Source organism: Herpailurus yagouaroundi, unplaced genomic scaffold (genome assembly GCF_014898765.1).
Source record: "Herpailurus yagouaroundi ecotype Mexico unplaced genomic scaffold, PumYag 160, whole genome shotgun sequence".
Classification (NCBI taxonomy): domain Eukaryota; kingdom Metazoa; phylum Chordata; class Mammalia; order Carnivora; family Felidae; genus Herpailurus; species Herpailurus yagouaroundi.
The window spans coordinates 53,602,840-53,621,899 of record NW_024412401.1 but is presented as its reverse complement, the minus strand read 5'-3'; the positions used below and the strand labels follow the sequence as shown (position 1 = coordinate 53,621,899).

The 19,060-nt window shown below is 57.7% G+C and overlaps 1 long non-coding RNA gene across 1 annotated transcript; it reads left to right on the top strand.

Moving 5' to 3' along the window:
- The first annotated feature begins 1,810 nt into the window (after positions 1 to 1,810).
- On the top strand, positions 1,811 to 3,016 carry LOC121034460 (uncharacterized). Its single transcript, XR_005792439.1, has 2 exons — positions 1,811 to 2,066; positions 2,580 to 3,016. It is a non-coding gene; the product is annotated as an uncharacterized LOC121034460 (long non-coding RNA).
- Positions 3,017 to 19,060: the final 16,044 nt, after the last annotated feature.

Sequence of the window (19,060 nt, the reverse complement as noted above, 5' to 3'; positions counted from 1 at the left end):
AACAAGTGCAAACTTTTGGGGCCCCCTGGGCGGCTCGGAGAGGACCGGCGCGCGGACACCGGGCGGCCCCCGGCCCGGGTGGGCTTCGCGGCTGGTCGTCGGGGCGCCGGGGCATATCCCCCCCGGCGGCGGCGGCGGCGGCGGCGGCGCGGGCCAGATGGCGGGGCGCTTCACCGCCCCCCTGCGCTCCGCTCCAAGTTAATGCCGAGGCTAAATCCTCTTGCCATCCCTCACGATCACCATCGGGGCTTTTATCTCTGGGTCTGATCCGGGCTGCGTAACTTCCTCTGTGTGGCTTTAACACACCATCCCACCACGGAGCAACGGTCTTCTTAAAGGTGCAGGAAGGAAATACTGCGAGGCTCGGGGGACGCGCCACGGCCCGGGGAGGGGCGCCGCCAGCAGGGGCGGCCCGGCGGGCCCGCGGCCAGGGTGGCCCCAGCGGGCGGGCGGCCGCGGGAGCGAGCCTGCTCTGGGGGGTCGCTGCCTAAACATCTCCTCCGGGCTCGGGGGCCGGCGGGTCGCGGCGCGCAGAGCGCATCCTCGGGCCGGCCCGGGTCAGGCGCCGCGGGGCTGCAGCTTCCTGTTCCCAAACCCAGGGGCCTGACGGGGTGCCGGCGCCCAGGGGTGTGGGGGCTGCCCCATCGGCACCAGGGAGGGGGCCAAGTGAGTCAGTCCACCCGCCCCCAACAGCCAAGGGCTCAAGGCTGCTGCTCTGACTTCCTCTGTAAAGCGCCGCCACCCAGAAGGCCCCAAGCAGTGGGTAAAAGGGTGGGTGGGTGGATTTGGGGAACTGGGGAGGGGGAGCGATCGGAGCGCACAACCAGAGCCTGAATACCAGCTGACACATCGCCGCCTCCACCCTGATGGGCCCTGCTTTTGATGAAGCCAAGCCAGCTCCGGAGGGAGTGCGGAGTAGGGGGGCAGGAGGGGCCTCACTCCTGGCAAGCCCCGGGGAGGGAGGGGGGAAGAGGGTGGGGGGAGGACTCCGGCAGGGGCCTAGGGCAGAGGCCAAGGTGCTGGCAACACTGGGCAGCCCTGGGCCCTTCCACCCCCTGGAGGTTTCCGGCCAGGCCCTCTCCCAGGGCTGCGCGGCCAGCCCCCTCCCCCCTCGGGGGGGGGGGGGGTCGTGTGGTTTTCAGGTGCTCCTGGCCTCCTCCGGGGTGGGTTCTCACTGCAATGCTCAAGCAGCCAGCCCTGTCATTTGGACGCATCCAGAACAAAGAGCCTGAGGACGAGAGAGGGAGAGGGACTGGTCCAAGGTCACAGAGGGTGTCAGGACCAGGAGCAAGATGTAGCACCTCAGTGCCCCACCCCTCTGCCACCTCTTAACCTCCACCTTAACCCTTCCCCGCTCACGGTTTCCCCCTTCGCTTGCAGAGGGGCTGTACTGCTGAATAACATTTCGGCTATTGTCACAAAGCAGGCAGATGATGCAGAATTAAAGACTGTCATCTGCTTTAATAATAATAACAGTAACAATAATTTAGCATTTATTGAACACCTGTTTTATGCCAGGCTTCGTGCAAACCGGTCCGTGCGTATCAGCCGCTGATCCTTCCCAACAGACCCGTGACTTAACTCCTATTAGCAAAGTCCCGAGTTACAGACGAAGCTTAGAGATGGGGAGTCGTTTGCCCAAGGTCACACAGCTAAGGAAGACTGTGGCCTGGGAGGCAGGGCTCTCCGGCCCCCGGGGGGTACTCTGCCACCGCCTGGCTTACTGGTGAACTTGGGGCGCAGCACAGGTTGCCCCTGGACCTCAGTTTCCCCGTTTGCGAGATGCGAATCCTTCCTTTTCCAGGGAGGGGTTAGAACAAGGCCGCCAAGTGCCTACTCATATACTTGCTCCCGGATCCCCCTCGCTGGAGAGGGGCTCACCCCCGCAGAGACGTCCAGGAGAACAGATCCATGCCAGCCCCTGGTTAGCCTGCGCCCTGGCGTCAAAGCATCCAGCAGGAGAAAGCTCCTCAGAGGAGGAGAACAGATCTCAGCGATTTGATTTCTAAGCACCAGGCCTCCAGGCAGCAGCAAAGGGCACAGCGTGGGGCTTGTGTGCAGGCAGGGTGAGTGATGACCCCCGGTCGGCCCTCAGCCTGCTATCGCCCCCAGGCAGGGCCATCAATTACAGGGGAAACGCCCTACTCCTCCATCATCGCGACACTGTCGGGAACAGCCAACAAGATGTGGAGGAAGATGCTTCTCATTTGTGGCTCATCTAAACACAGTGGGGGGACCCGGGGTGCATCCTCCCGATTATCCCCCCATTCCAGGGTTTCAGTGACCCCTATGCAAAGCTCTGCGCCCCTGGGAACAATGTTTAAAACCCCTCTCCAGCCCTGCTCTCCCCAGGGCTTCCTGCCTCTCCCACAAGCTGATGCGAGCAGACTTTTTCAGGGACCCATCTGGAAAAGTGTCTTCTGGTCTCCCCACTTCCAGACCCTGGAAATTATGGGATGGCAGAAAGAAGCAATGCCCGGAGTCAGGGTAGCGGGCTTTCCTCTGTTCAGCCCCTAACTGGGTGGGTGGCCCGGGGTCATCATTTTGCCCGCTTTGAGCCTCAGTTTCTCCATCTGCAGCACCCAGAGGATTTGCCCCGGAAGGTGGTCCCTTTGCGATGGTCCTGACAGCCAGCCGGTGGGAGCATCCAGAAGACCCGGTTCCTTTCCAGTGAACAATAAAGACGGGAAAGAAACAGGACGCTGGCCGTGTAGGGACCAGGTGGTCAAGGGATGTTCATTTTAAAACTTCATCAAGGAACCTTATGACAAATGACCTTCCCCGGGTAATGAAAAGGAGCTGAGCACCAGGGGCAGGAAAGTGTTAATGAATCTCTCCCCCAACCAAAATAACATGGAATGAGATAAAAATCCTTGCGGCCCCCCTCTTGCCAGCAGCCCGACCATCCTCCTCAGTGGCGGGGTTTTGGCTTCACTACGCAGCCTTAATTTGAATTGTGTATGTGAAATCGACTACCAAAAGGCATCTGCAGAACAATGCATTTAATTTGATTCCATCCATGGTTTTTTTTTAGGATGTCTATAAACTAAAGATTCCAAAGTATGAAAAGGAGAGATGGGGGTGGGGGGGGGGAAGACATATGACAGGCTTCACTACGTACATATTCTCTCTGTGTTGCCTCCTTTCAGGGAGGAAATATGCGTGGATGGCGGGGGCGAGTAATACGAAATTATAAAGTCACACGCAAAAACCATCTACCGGCTTTGCAATGAGAGGTAGCAGCTGAGGTCCAGGCCCTCTGGGGTTTGGGGGAGAAGGCAAACCCCGCTGCAGACAGACAAAAGCACAGACGGATGAAATGAGCCCACACCACTGATTAAAGTCAAGTGTAAGCTCCAGGGCCACCCCCAGCGTGGTTTCACCCTCTGCCTCTCTCACTCCGTTCTCTGTTATGCCAGACCAAGGTTTTGATTTGTCCTCCTGACCTTGAGCAGTTGTGATGCAGCTATAAGCAGTAAGATCCTGGGAACTCGCCCAGGACCATCTAGGGGTTTCAAGGCATCCCTGGGCCCCTTACTTCCACAGCCAAGGCAGTGGGAAGGGGGAGAGAGACCAAGCCCCAAGCCCAGGGCCTTGCCCAAGGTGACACCCCCCAGGCAGCGGCAGAGGCTTCAAGAAGCACCCCGACTCCTCCCTGCCAGTTCCCTGCTCTAATCTCCAGACCATACTCCCATTAATTATTATTACTGTATTAATCATACATGTGATTAATTCAGTAATGGTGATTCATAATTGATTGCATTTTATATGGCGCCTTTCATCCACACATCTCCCAAGATGTGCGCTGCCTATAACGAGAGACACATAGAGCAGAACGTGTTCTTTGCTCGCTTGCATTTTGTTGGATAAACTTCTCGTCACAGAGGCAGGGGGCTAATGGTTTTCGGGGAGACCGGCTTTGCCAGCCCCAGCCTGGTGCCCGTCTCCCCGAGTGCAGCTCAGGCAGCGCTCTCCCAGTGGGGGGGCTCCTGCTGCACCTGCCTGGTGGTGGCCGCGCCCCGGGGGCCCTGCAGACCCCCTTTGCTTGGCAGGTGAGCCGGCCTGGGACCCAGGCTGCCGAGCAAGGCTGGCTTGGGCTCCAAGGTGGGCCGGGGCGGCACTGGACGACGGCTCTGGAGTTTGACTCACTGGGTAGGAGCCCTACCTCCCCGGTTAATTAGCTGTGTGACCTTGAGTAAGCGACTGCCCCTCTCTGCCTCAGTTTACCCAAGCAAAAAACGGGACTGACAAAAGGATCTTTCCTCCTAAGTTTATTGCAAAATTTACGTGCGATGCCGCTCGTCGGGGGTCTACAGCTGGCACATAATAAGTGCTGGGTAACTTGGAGCAGCAGCCCTGCGGGTCGGACGCCTGGTTCCAGCAGCAGCTCTTCCCTTCTCGGGGCCTCAGTTTTAGCCGCTGCAGAGTGGGATGGCCAGGCAGCCCTGAGGGTTCCTTCTACGTCTTAAACGGGCACATACTCTAACAGTGGTGGGGCTTCGAGGCTTTGGAGACACGCAGCCCCGGGCTCGCCCTCCGGCTCACCATTTCCTAGTTGTGTGACCTTGGGTAAAGGACTCGCCTTGCCAAGCCTCAGTTGCCGGCTCTGGAATATGGGTGTAATCGTGGCATCCGATGCCTAGGCTTGGTGTCAGGATTTAATGAGCTAATGCTTAAGACCTGTCTGGCTTCTAGAAAGTGCTTAACACAAGGTGGCTCTGGTATTCCACACCAGGCGTGGTGCACTGCACTTTACTGGTATCCTCTCATTTCTGCTTTCCTAGCACCCCGCGAAAGATGCTGGTATCCTCTCCGTTGTCAGGGGAGAGTACCGAGGCTGAGAAGTCTGTCCCGGGTGATTCGGTTCGGGGCGTGTCGGGATTCGAACCCAGGCCTCGTGGCTGGGCTCCGTGATGTATGGTCCCTGTCCTACGCTTATTGTTCCAGAATGGTTTTCTCCCCAAAGATCCTGGGAGGGAGCTGGCAGCGCTGCCCCCCCCCACCTTGTCAGCGGAAGACCCGGGGGCCCAGAGTGGTTTTGAGCCTTTTCCAGGGCGCCCAGCAAGCAAGCGCTCGGGCCAGCAGAACAGACTGCTGAACGGGTGGAAATGCGACTGGGCCACCTGCCTTTGCCTTCTGAGTCTCCCCTCTGCGCCCCCCGTGGCCCTGCTGGGATCCCATGGTCCATGTGAGAATGTTCCATTCCCGAGCCCCGGGCAGCATGGCGGGACGGTGCTGGTGACACCTGGCTCCTCCAGGCCCGGCTGCTTGGCCCCTTCGAGAGGGGTGTTTGCCGCAAGGAGGAAGCCCCCCCACCCCCGACCCCAGTCCCCGGGGGCCAGCAGGCAGCTGGGGTGTCAGCCCAGTCGGTGCCTGCAACACATAGCAGGTCTCCAGTCTGCAGAACTAATTGCTGCTCTCACCCCTGCAGACTCTAGAGTTTCTGGGGGGGGGGGCGGGGGTTCAGGTCTGGGAGGTGGAGGGTACGAAGGGGCACTGGCCTCCCTCTCTCGGTGTGGGGCGGGTAACTACCCTGGCCCCACCAGCTTGGACCTATGGAGACGTCTCCCTGCTGAGCGCCTACCGTGTGCCGGCACCCCACCAGGCCCTGGGTGGGGGTGCAAATGGTGACAAGTCCACCGGGTCCCGCTTTTAGATCATTCATGTCACAGGCCTCAAGCTGCCCGTGTGCCTCACAAAGGTTTCCTGAGCACCTACTATGTGTCAGGAACTGTCAGGTCAAGCTAGGGAGGCAGCTGAGTCTGTGTGTGTGTGTGTGTGTGTGTGTGTGTGTGTGTGTGTATGTGTGTGTACCTGCATGTGTTTCTACAGGCCCAGTGCAAATGTGCCAGCCTGGCAGCCTTGTAAAAAAAAAACAAAACAAAAAAACACAACAACCCTAGATAAACCAGAGCGAACCTGACTCTCAGGACAGGAGAGAGGAAAGTTCAAACCAAGAGCTACGAGAACCATGACACCCAGACTCTGTGGGAGCCCGGACCTCGGTCCCACCTTTTCCAGCCTTAGTTTCCCCGCCTGCCAAGCGGGGATAATAACAACACCTGCTCCTCCCGGCCGAGGCGTCTCCTCCAGCCAAACCAGAGTTGGGGATCCACTCTTGGGAGGCTGACCGGCCACCCCCAGCCCCACTCACTCCTCTCCCGATGTGGGGGACATTTCTCCCAACTCTCAGTGCGGGGAGGGGAGGCAGGAGGGCTGGGGGCGCCGAGGAAGGAGCCACGCCCACTCTCGCAGGTGGGGTCTTTCAGCTGGGTCCTCCCCGGGCTCGCCGGGTGTGCAGGCTGGTCACGGGGCCCCCTGGCACAAGGGCTGTTTGGAGGTCGGGGCGGGGGGGACGCACACCAGCCAGGAGAGAGGAATAAAAGCGGTAAGCTGAAGGGAAAAGGCTGTGTCAGCTGGAGGAAGCTGTCCCCTGCTCCCACCCCAGACTCCTCATCTGGAGGAAAACATTTTTCTTTCTTACAGCGCGGGCGACCCAAGCAAGCCTCCAGGACGGTCTTTCCCTGACATGCGCTGATGACGATATAATTCACCCAGTGATAGAAATACCTGCTCTACCGTCGCGGCTGGCTCCCTCCTGCTCCCCCATGAGCTGGAGTGGCCTGGGCACTGGAGCCCCCCTCAGGTCCCCACCAGGCAGACATGCCAAGTCCTGGGCAGACCGACAACGTCTGCTGGAAGTTCTGACAGGCAGCCCCCGGTGCGAGAAAGAAATAAACAGAAGAGCATCCCTCCGACTCTGTCTCTCCTGGTCACCCGCGCTCACCTGCGAGAATTGCTTCCAATTTCCTCATCGAGTTGTTGCCTGCGGGGCCGCCGAGCTTACGACCTTCTCTCTGCCATTGAAACACTGAATTCTAGGAGCCCGGCTCCCTCGGCCCTCGGCCCTGCTCTGGGTCCTGCCCCAAGGGCCCACGTCTGTGCTTCCGGGGACTCCTGGCTCTCTCCCTCACTCCCCGTCAAGCTCTTCGGCCCAGAGCAGGGGCTCGGGACAAGGGCTCCAGAGAAGCTGCAGGTACCATCGCGCATGAAGCTTGACTCCTGCCCCTGGAAACCTGCATCGCTCTCTGGCTTCATGGCGGTCGGCCTAACGGACAGGGACAGCTCGCAGCTGACGGCGTTCCCTCGGTCGACTGACCGCTGGCTGTCAGCTGCGACCTCTAGGATGTCCACACTTAACCCACGCTGCCCCTGACCCCAGGAGGGCTCCTCACGCTCTGAGGGGTCCTAACGAGCCTTCGTCCTCACTGGGGTCCTCCCGGCCCTTCTGCCTTCTGGGGTCCCACCCCTGCTCCCCCTTTCGCTAGCGGCTGTGTGCAGGGCCGGGGAGGACAAGCCAGGTGGCCGCCCGACCGCATGCTTTGCTTTCTGTGTCATCTGACAGGCAGAAGGACTTGGCTTCTGGCATCCCACCCAGTGGACGACTCCCAGAAGTGGGGGGTGTGTGTGTGTGTGTGTGTGTGTGTGTATGTGTGTGTGTTTTAATCTGGGAAAACACAAGCTCTGGATCCAGTTTCTTATTTATTTTTTTAGACAGAGAGACAGACAGAGAGAGAGAGAGAGAGAGAGAGAGAGAGAGCAAGCAGGGAGAGGCAGAGAGAGAATCCTAAGCAGTCTCTGAGCTGTCAGCACGGAGCCCGACGCGGGGCTCGAACTCACAAACCTCGAGATCGTGACCTGAGCCAGAGTCGGCACTGGACCCACTGAGCCCCCCAGGCGCCCCTGGATGCAGTTTCCTCTTATCTTGGCCCTGCTAATTCCCGAGTCCAAATTTGCTGGCCCAGTGCAGTTACAGGGCTTGTCAAGACTCAGCCCTTTCCATGCCCCGCCTAGGGCCACATGAGGGACCCTTCTGCATTGCTGTCACCGCCCAGTGACTCTCACTGCTTTGGCCTTTGCTGTGGGGCCTCCAGGGTCCTGAGCCACACCTCTGGGGGGGCAGTTTCTGAGCAGGTGGCGATGCCTCCCCCTTCTCTGCCGCCCCGACCAGCTATAGCCTTCAGACTCTGCGTGAGGGTCTCTGGCCACACTCGCAGCCAGCCTGGCGAGTACGGGCGGGGCCCCCAAACCTGACAGCCCAGGCCGAGAGTCCCCGCACTGACACTCGTTTCCTCGGGTACCTTTCGGCACCTCACTTTTCCATCTGTACAATGGGGACGAGAGTAGCGCCCACGTCTCGGGCTCCTTGTCAAGATTTAATCATGAAATAATTAAATAACGGCTTCAGGGTGCTCAGAGGGCCCCAGGAGCCCCCAGTGGGATCAGGCTGTCGGCACAGGTTGGCCCTGGATCCCAGACGGCCCCCAGACACAGGATGTGCTGGGCTCACTCACCTCAAGGGTGAAATGCCACCTCTGACCTTGAACCTCCTGAGACAGTCAAACCAGGGCGACGCCAGATGCCGAGGGGAATACAACTTCAGGGCCCGTAGAGACCTGTCCTCCCATGCAGATCAACGGTTCTATTTTTAAAATAAACGTTTACAATGTTTATTTATTTTGAGAGAGAGAGACAGACAGAGACAGAGCATGAGCAGGGGAGGGGCAGAGAGAGAGGCAGACACAGAATCCGAAGCAGGCTCCAGGCTCTGAGCTGTCAGCACAGAGCCCGACGGGGGGCTCGAACCCACAAGCTGTGAGATCATGACTTGAGCCGAAGTCGGACGCTTGACCTACTGAGCCACTCGGGCGCCCCACAAATCAGCTGTTCTGTAAGGCCAACTCAAACCGCCATCCACCTTGAGGCCAGGAGCACAACCCTCTCTCTTCCGAACCCCGCCTCCCTGCCATCACCCCTGCTCACCTGCTGGGCCTTACTCTGCGGCCACAGCTACTCTGGACACAGAGCTCTGGAGACGCTGCTGGGGTTTCTCTAAAGAAATCCCTTATCAGCTGATACCAGACCGCGTGCCAGACCCCAGGGGAGGCGCTCTTGTTGCCTCCACCTTACAAATAGGGAAACTGAGGCTCAGAGAGTAACACGGCTCACTCCAAGTCCCGCACCAGGGCCTTGACCACCCCACCCTCCCCGCCCCGCCGCACTGCACTGGCTCAGAGGTTCTCGCCCCAAGTCTGTCCCCTGTGACCTCTGGGACGCTGGCTGAGTCCTGCCCTCCCTCGCTGGGCCTCAGGACCTTCATCGTTGTAAGCCAGGGGGTCCTTCTAGGCCTAGCATTTTCGGATGAACTGCCAGCCTGGCGTTCTGAGTCCACCCGGTACAAATGTCTCCCCGAGCGATCAACAGAATGGCAAGTCCCCAAGGAGAAGAGAGCAGGCTTGCCAGAAGCCTGACATTAACACGCCACATGGCAGCACAGGTGAAGCAGGGCAGTGAGCTCCGTGGCCTCGGGGGTGGTGGGGAGGGGGGCACAGAGCTGCGGGCGGGGCACGCCGGCCTCCACGGCTCCAGAAGCCCCTTTACCACTCAGGCGGGGAGCCCTCCTCTCGTAGCTAAATGGTCAACACGCACTGAGCACCCACTCTGTGCCTGCAAGGTCTCGGGCCCCCGAGGGTAAGTCTCGAGCCCCGTGGCCAGGTGTGACAGGACCATTTCCAGAAAGAGCCTCCTTACCAGGGGTGTCCACACGCAGGCCACTGCCCTTCACCTGGTCTGCTCAAGAACTGCTTCTCCTGTTTGTTGAAATGCTTCCTGCATTTGGCTGGCCAAGAGGCACGCTCAGAACCACGGCACGGCGCCCCACCCACCACCCGCTTCCGGGCAAGCCTCGGGGCCCAGCAGCTACCCAGGCCTCACTCCTGCACTCACCTGGCACCTGCTTTGACTGGTGGGCACCTGGGGCCCTCGGGTGATTAACTCCTCTAATTATCACTGCTGGTCACGCACCACCCCCCTCCACCCCCACAGAGCCCAGAGGTCAGCTAGTGCGGTTCCCTGCTGTCGCCCAGAGTCCCCTATGGGCAACTTCAGGAAGACCCCCCTTCCAGACACCCCTAAGGGCCCAGTTTGTTGGGCTGGCCACTTTGGAGTCTCCTCACAGCAGGGCAGGAAGGCAGCTTCTGTTCCCACAGGGCCTGGGAGCGTGGTGCCCAGCCGCCAAGTCAAGGTGGCCTCCCAAAGCCATGCTTCCCAGTCACCACCAACGTCCCCCCTCACTACTCTGCATTTCATAATCAAAGAGAGTTTCTGCTTATAGAGGGGGGAGCTCTCCTCTGACTGTCCTGTCCGCTCTCTCTCAAACAGGCTCTACAGGATGGAGAAGTGTAGGGGGGCAGAGAGAAGGTTCCAGTTCCAATAAACGATGGGCGACATCGATGACCCAGAGGGCTGTGTTGAGCGGGGTCCCAGCTTATCAGGACGCAGTGCTGCGATTAACTGGTCTGGCCGTCTGGTGATGGGTTCATCGTGTCTGGGAGAGGGCCATGGTAGACCTCACCCTGTTCTCCCTGATCCAGAAGGTGGGGATGTTCTCTGTCCATTCCCTAGACAGTCCAGAACTGCACCAGACAGAAATAGGTGCTTGGGACATGCTGTTGACTGAGGACGATGACCTAACCAGTCTGCATTCATTGAGTACCTGTTATGCGTGACTGCAAAGATGATTAGTAGGGAGAGGAAATAGTAGTGATGTTTCTGGGAAATTTGAGGGTCAGTTTCTTTATCCATCCATCCATCCATCCATCCATCCATCCGTCCATCCATCTGTCCATCCATCCATCCATCCATCCATCGATCCATCTATCTGTCCATCCATCCATCCGTCCACCCATCCATCCATTCATGCATCCATCCATCCATCCAACCATCCATCCATCCATCCATCCATCCATCCATTCATCCATCCATACATCCAACCATTCATCCATCCGTCCATCCATCTATCCATCCATCCATCCATCCATCCATCCATCCAACCATTCATCTATCCATCCATTCATCCATCCATCCATCCATCCATCCATCCATCTACCCATACATCCATTCATCCATCCATCCATCCATCCATCCATCCATCCAACCATTCATCCATCCATCCATCGATCCATCCATCCGTCCGTCCATCCATCCATCCGTCCATCCATCCGTCCATCCATCCGTCCATCCATCCGTCCATCCATCCATCCAACCATCCATCCATCCATCCGTCTGTCCGTCCGTCCGTCCATCCATCTGTCCATCCGTCCATCCGTCCATCCGTCCATCCGTCCATCCATCTACCCGTCCATCCGTCCGTCCATCCGTCCGTCCATCCGTCCATCCGTTCATCTACCCATCCATCCGTCCATCCGTCCGTCCATCCGTCCGTCCGTCCGTCCGTCTGTCCGTCCATCCAACCATCCATCCATCCATCCATCTATCCATCCATCCACTTCAGAGTTGTTTAGTGTGTTCCTACTGTAGGCAGAGCTCTGTGTTGGGGGCTGGAGGTCCAGACCAGCCTCTGTTCTAGTTACGGGGAGACAGGTGAGCAGGGGTGGTTGTGAGCTGCCACTGGCAGCAGGGAGTGGATACAGCCCTGCTGTTCACCTCCCTGGCAGAGCAGCCCTGCGAGGACCGGCCAGGGTTATTAATATCCTGCTGAGTCAGGGGGCTCTTGAGTTTCAGCATCACAAGATGTTAGATATTCGTGACTCCTGACTGCCCTCTCCTCCTTCCTCCCTCCCCCCTGCCCTTCCCTCTACCTGCGTCAGGCTGGCCAGGAGGCAGCAGGTGCTGATAGAAAGAGGTGTAGAGGAGGGGCTATGACCGTGGGAGAGAACGCGCTCAGACCCCTGTTCTGCCACCCACCTGGGCCCCCCACCAACAACATCACTTCTCCGAGTCCCCTCTTCTGCAAAAAGGAGGTAAGAGTAGCAGCTCCACAGCATTAAACGGGCTGCTAACGCCACAGGCGGGCTCCTAGTCAACGTTCAAAAGTGCCGGTGGTTCTTCCAAGTACCCGCTGATGCTGTTCCACGCGCTTTGTCTTGGGGGAGCGACAGAGAACAAGGTCCATGTAGTTCTGTGGGCGTGAAACTCGCACGGGTCAGGCGGCAGATGTGGGGCCTCTGATGGGGGACCCCGGGACCCGGCAGCTCCCAGAGTTTCGTTCACATGGAGGCTCCCACAATTCCAGTATGGTGATTACTGGTTGCGGATGCTCCTCCCCCACACCCTGCTGGATGATAAGCTCCACTGGGACGGCTGTGCCTGTCCGGTCAACACAGGCCTCTCGGGGTCTAAGCCGGAGGAGGCGCTCGATCAATATTTGCTACCTGAAACTGCCCCCACAGAGAAGACAGGACACGGCCACCCACAGCCCTGGTGTCTCCAGTCCTCATGACTTCACAGGGACAAGAAGAGGTATTGACACCCCCAGGCAGCGTCAAATCATTGGATATCTGTGACCCGTGACCCCGTGAACACCCAAGATATATGTCCCCGCACCCGACCTGAGCGAGCTTTTGAGCTGGGGAGGGAAAAAGGAACTTAGTTTAAAAGTGCCCTCCCCCTCAAAATAAAGAAATAAACTTAAAAAAAAAAAAAAAGCGGGGGAGGGTGGCGCCTGGGTGGCTCAGTCAGTTAAGCATCCCAACTCTCGATTTCGGCTCAGGTCGTGATCTCCCGGTTGCTGAGTTCGAGCCCCACGTTGGGCTCTGTGCCGACAGCACGGAGCCTGCTTGGGATTCTCTCTCTCCTCTCTTTCTCTGCCCCTCCCTTGCTCATGCTCTCTCTCTCAAAATAAATATATAAACTTAAGGAAAAAAAAGTGCCTCCCAAAAATAAATGGATGATACATGCAGGGTCCTCCAGCAGACGGCTTATTTCTTATCACCTGTCTTCGATTCTGTCATCCCCGGATCCCTTCCTTCCCCCTTCTGTTCCATATCCAGCCACTCTCAGCTCTCAGCGTAGAAAACAAGGTTCAAAAGTAGAATTTCAATGCCAGCCCCGCTTACCTTCATAATCCCTTTGTGGCACCTTGCCTTCAGTCAGTGGGGGACAGGCTATTTCCCAAGCATGCCTGGGATGTCCCCTGCCTAGGTCGGGAACAAAGAAGCAGGCACTCGGACGGATTTGAGCAGATTCGAGCCCCTGGCCGGAGCCCTCTGCCTCCATGGGTCTCGGGCGACCGTGCGTGGCTTTGGAGGCTGGCACCGGTGCCCTCTTCCCTGACCTCCGTCCTGGGAGAACTGACCCCAGCCCCTGACCTGAGGCCCCCTGGGCCACTCTTGGGGGGAGATGACACAGCATGGCGGCAGAGCTCGTGACTCTGCAGACGAGCAGCGTGGAGCCCCAGCCCCACCCTCAGCACGCGTGTGACTTTGGACACGTCGGCTGACCTCTCCGAACCGCAACGGCCTCATTTGCAGACCGGGGGGAAGAATGGCTCCCCCGGGGGTTGCTCAGGAGATCGGAAGAGATCGGGCACGTGCCTGATTGGGAAGGGTGCGTAATGCACTGGTAAGTGCTCAGCCGACACTGGCAGTGGGTCCGCGATCACCGTCTGCCTTTCGCTGTGGCTGTTTGGACATCCGGCTCTCCTCTACCAGGCTGCGAAGAACTTGACGGCAGGGCCCGCTTCTGCCTCACTTTCGTTTTTCATTCCCTCCCTTCCCTCCCCGCCCTCACACCCCCCACCCCCTTGGAAGGAGGGAGGGAAGGAAGGAAGGAGGGAGTGGCTCTAGAAGGAAAAGGTGACGGTGACATTACCGAAGTCATTGCCAAGCAGCTGCTTCGTGGGGGGGGGCCATGTGCTTCATAACCATCCGCTTTCTGCCCACTGCCCCGTCTGTGACCAGCCGTCCCCCCTCGTTCACGAGCGAGGAGACTGAGGCTCAGGGGAGGTAAGTCACCGGCCCCAGATCCCCCGGCTGACTCCGTAGGGGTGCTCACACGCAGAGTGTGGCGGCCGAGGGGCCCGCCCGCGTGTACATCCGCCACACGCTGCTAGGGGTTCCCCGCCCATCTTTCTTGTAAGAGACTTTCAGATCAAGTTCTAATAGGAGCGGAGAGCGGTGGAGAAGCGGTCTGGGGACTGCCATCCTATTGGGGGCGAGGACTTGACGTCGGCCGGGTTGGACCAATCCTGTCCCACTCTCTACTCGGATGCTATTTTCGTGCGCGGTGGGGAAAATAACCATTTCGTCCCCCTCCCGTCCCAGCCCCAGAAGGGGTAGCTTTGTAAGCATATGGAGAGTGGGGAGGAGAAAAGTGCCGAGCGCCTTGACTCCGACGTCACTCGTGTGAGTGTTCCATGCAGGCTGAAATGAAAACCGGTGGTGAAACACACAGAGGGAAGTGAAACCTGCATAAAGGAGAAAACAGCCTCCCGGTAACTCCTGCTCCCTGGGTATAAGGCTGCCTTCCATGGCAACAGCATTCACACTTTGCTGAAATAAAAGCTCCTACCAGCTGGACCCGTTATTGAAGAAGATTAGCATATTTCGTGTGAGTGACTGAGTGGCACCAGCTGCCCCCACTGAACTGGCTTCGGGACACAGGAGCCCTGAGGCAGGGGAGTGAGAAGTCGCGCTCAGCCAGACCCCAGAGACCCGCTGGCCACTCTCCAGCGTCTCCAGACTCCAGAGATCGCGACTGCCCCTGGACCGCGGCGCATGAGGACAGCGGGGGGCCCTTTAGACCCGCGAGTGGGTCATGGTCGAGCCCGAGGGTTAAAGACAGGGACGGGGAGAGACAAAACCTGAGTTCAAAGAGCTGAGTTGGCGAATGCCTGGCCAGTTGACCTGGGACAGGTCAATTCTCCTCTCTGTACTCAATTTTCACATCTCTAAAATGGGGATAACAACACATCCCATCAAGGGGTGGGTACCGATCCAGTAAAGAAATGTATGCAAAGCCCTTAGCACATAGCAAGCAGTCGGTACGTGCCCACTTTCTAGTAAATCCTTCCAGAGAACTGCAGTTAACTTTTCAGGAATGTACCTGTTGGATAAAACGAGCAATTATTTTAACATTTGATGCTTTGTGGAAACTTTTATACTAGCCAAGTGCTAAATGTGGTCATGAAGCTGTGTGTGTGAGTGCGTGGTACGTGTGTGTGCGTGAGAGAGGGAGAGAGAGAGAGAGGGAGAGAGAGGGAGAATATGTAGCATTCATGGTGCCGAAGGAGGGCAAGCTTCGGGGCCAGAGGGATGGGGTTTGAGTCCTGCCTCCTCCTTTACTGAGTGGTCTTGGGCGGGTCACTTCACCCCTTGATACCCGTTTCCGGGCTCTGGAACAGCAATAATGTGCCTCTATCTTAGACTTCTTGAGGAAATTAAAACGACGCGTGCGTATAAGGAACCTAACATCGGTCAGCCTCGTGAAGGACAAAGTGGCTACAGGTAAATGCAGAGTCAGATCCCAGAACAGAAAAAAGCCATCAGTGGAAAGGCAGGTGAAATCCAGGAAGAGAGCTGTACCAACGCTAATATCTGGGTTTGGATAAATGTGCCATGGTTATTCGAGACAGTAACGTTAGGGGAAACCAGGCGATGGGGGCGGAGAACTCTCCGCGCTACCTTTGCAATTTTTCTGAAAGTCTAAAATTTTTCCAAAACTTAAACAAATAACCACGTATGCGTCTATTATTTTTTAAAGGGTTAAGCGACGGGTCTCAAGGGACCTTAAGGGTTATGTGGGACGAGTCGATGTACGGTGGGCTCTTGGACTGGATCCTGAGACGGGGGCAGAAGGAGAAAATCACCGACGAGAACTGTGTCGGGGGGAATTAGCCACATGTGCACTCGTGCCACAGCCATCACTGTGGACTCCCTGAACCTGGTCACCATCTTGAGGTCGTGAAAGGGAGCGACCCTCGGAATAAGGTACGTGTTGCCAGCACCGGGAACGATGCTGTGACGGTTACGGGTTTGATGTTGGGCCGGTGGAAATGTTGCGCACTGGACATCTCGTGGCGGTACGGCATCGCAGATTCGTGGATGGGCTAAACGCCACCGGCTCGGTCACTTAGGAACGGCCGGTTTTATGTCACGTGAGTTTCACCTCGGTGCCTTAAAAAAACGTATGGATGGGGCGCCTGGGTGGCGCAGTCGGTTGAGCGTCCGACTTCAGCCAGGTCACGATCTCGCGGTCCGTGAGTTCGAGCCCCGCGTCGGGCTCTGGGCTGATGGCTCGGAGCCTGGAGCCTGTTTCCGATTCTGTGTCTCCCTCTCTCTCTGCCCCTCCCCCGTTCATGCTCTGTCTCTCTCTGTCCCAAAAATAAATAAAAAACTTAAAAAAAAACAAAAAACAAAAAACAAAAAACGTATGGAGAAAGGAGAGAGAAGGCGTCCCTATTCTGAGGAGACACAAACTGCAAGTAATTGGTGGTGAAGGGCATCCTGTCCCCAGACTTACTCCGAAATGATTCAGCAAAACACCCCCAATATCACCAGTGATGCAGGGGCAGCGGGGGAGTTGATAAAGCACGTGTGTGGCAAAGAGTTAACAGCTGCTGAGTCTGGGGCCAAGGAGACGCGGGGCTTAACTTGACTCTTCTCGCGTAGGTTTGACATTGCTTTCGGATTAAAAAGCAGAAAACAAAGACCAATGGCATTTAATTTAAAACAACCGGGTGCTTGCTACAATAGAGAGAGCTCATCCAATAATGGAGTTACTATGGCTATATGTGCACACGGTATTAGAATGTTACCTTAATAGTTAGGATTCATTTTCGCAAATACGTCCCGGACCCTCGGCCGAGGGGAGATCCGGGCCGGCCCGGCAGAGGCGGGCTGAACCAGGCAGCGCCCACCCCCAGCGACTCAGGGGGAAGGCCTCACCAGGACTGTGGTCAGGGGACAGCAGGGTTCAGCGGCCGCGCCCAGGTCCTGGCCGCATGCCTGCACCCAGATAGGTGCCCGCCAGAGAGGGACAGGATGAACACACAAAATGAACCAGCAGGTCCTGGAACCAGATATTGTAGGTGCTACGGAGCAGCCCGAGGGGCTCCGCCCAAGTGATGGGGGCACCGGTGGGGGGAGGGGGGCGCTGAGCCACCCCACTCATCCTTCACAGCCACTGGCAAGTGGAGAAGCCGCCACTCAGGAGGGTTCAGTGATAGCCAAGGCTCCAGGGGCACACCAGACTGTTCACCATTTAGGACAACGTCTGCTCGGCTGGGCGCTGACGCTGAGGAAGCAGAGTGGGCTGGGGTGGGGGAGGGAAGTGGGCTTGGGGGGGTCACATCCGTCACTGCCGCTCGCCCGGCGATGGCTCCGGGCTCCCGTTGAGCCCCATCAACACCTGAGTCGCCAAGTCCCTGCATCAACGATGGCAATCAGGCTAGGAGCACGTAATTAGATCATTCAACTGCTTTCCAGGGAGAGCTGCTGTTTAATTAAAGAGGACTTTAACTGAAGGCGGATCCAGGGAGCTGGGGAAGACCAGCCTGCTCGGCTAGGGACGTTGCAGCAATCTGACAAGGTGCGGAGCCTGGGGGGCTGTGCCCACAAACACAGGCTGCCACAGGCTGCCGGCGGCTGTGGCTGCCGCGGACGAGGAGGGGTAGGGAAGCACCCGCTTGCTTCCAGGGAAGGGCGGCGAGCAGGTCACGTGACGGCAAGTCCGAAAGAGATCCGGTTAGCCTAGGTTTCCAATCAGCTGGCAAGTCCACAGACACGGTACCCTGTGGTCTGCCAGTCTAGCTCTGTGACCTCAGGAACTTACTTGACCTCTCTGAGCCTCAGTTTCCTGATCCAAGTCACAAGGTGAGAAGGGTGACTTTTGGGTACAGTGAGGGATTCTTCTGATAGCTGAGGCTTTGTAAGCCCGTTTTATATTAGCCAGTTACTAAATATGGCCTGAAGCTGTGTGTGTGTGTGTGTGTGTGTGTGTGTGTGTCTTTCGCGCGCCCGTATGCGCAGATGTGCGTGTGGAGGAACGGCGCACGTTGTCTGTTTTTTGGGACAAACGGACTAAGCGCTCCACTAGCCGCGGAGTGAGGCTGAGGTCACGCAGGTGTGAGGGTTGAGTGATCTCGTGAACGGAAGCCCTCAGAACAGGTCCGGGGGCCCAATGATGTCACTTGCATTTACAGGAAAGAAAAGTGATTAACGCATCTTGGACCCAGAGAAGAAAGTTTCTAAGCTCCTGACATAAATGTATTTGTTGTGAAATGTAAGCTCAAGAAACCCACTCCTAAGACAAGTGTGGATGTTTAAATGTTCTCTGCCCCTCCACCCGATCGTTTCCAGAGACCATGGGGAGTTGGTCAGAGTGCACGGGGGACGAGTGACCCAACGACAAGGGTGTCAGGATCATTCATCGAGTGTTGCGAAAGTGCATCTGTGCGCAGGCTCCGCGCGGGGCGCCGGGGTCCACGGTGGGCAGGAGTCCCGTCCGCAGGGAGTCTTTGGGCAAGTGCGCGCCACCCCCTTTTGGTCTAGGGGGTGGGAGACCCTAAGTGGCAGACAAGGGCAAGACACGGTCACAAAGCGCGAGGGAACGATGTTTACTCCAACAGGACGGGCAAAACTGAGCAAGGGGAGTGAGTTTTTGCCACTGCCTCCCCCAATTTCTTGCAGGATGTCCCCCCCCAGATCTTCTGCAGAGAACAGAGCTGCTGTCCCCGCCGTGACCAGGCCCCGCATCCCGAGCCCTGGCAACGGGTTAATATTTTTAATTGGAGCTTTTCACGCAGAGCTGCCCTGGAGCTCTGTGGCCCCCCCCCCCCCGCGGAAATGAGTTGCACTCTCCCTAATGAAGTGGCCCTTTCCTTCTGTCCCCGTCATCTCTGCTGCCATCTGATTAGGGAAAGCCTCGCCCTGCCCCCCAGGGTCAGCTACTGTCCTCCTCTGCCCAGAAACCACCATGCCGTTTAACTACAAAACAGAACTATATGAAAAGGCACGCATTCCCTGCCTCCTGGCTGGGGTGGGAGACCGGAACCCTTCTGGTACACGTGCCTGGGTGGGGGGCAGCGGGGGGCAGGCAGGAAGACAAGGGTGACCGTCCCTGAATAAGCGGGTAGCAGAAACTCCGGCCTCGTGCCCTCCAGAGGGGACAGTTCTGGGAAAAGTCCGAGCTCTAGAGGGCTTGGGTGAGGGATGGGACCACGCTGTGGGACGTGCAGAAATAGAGAGTAAGTGCCTGTGTG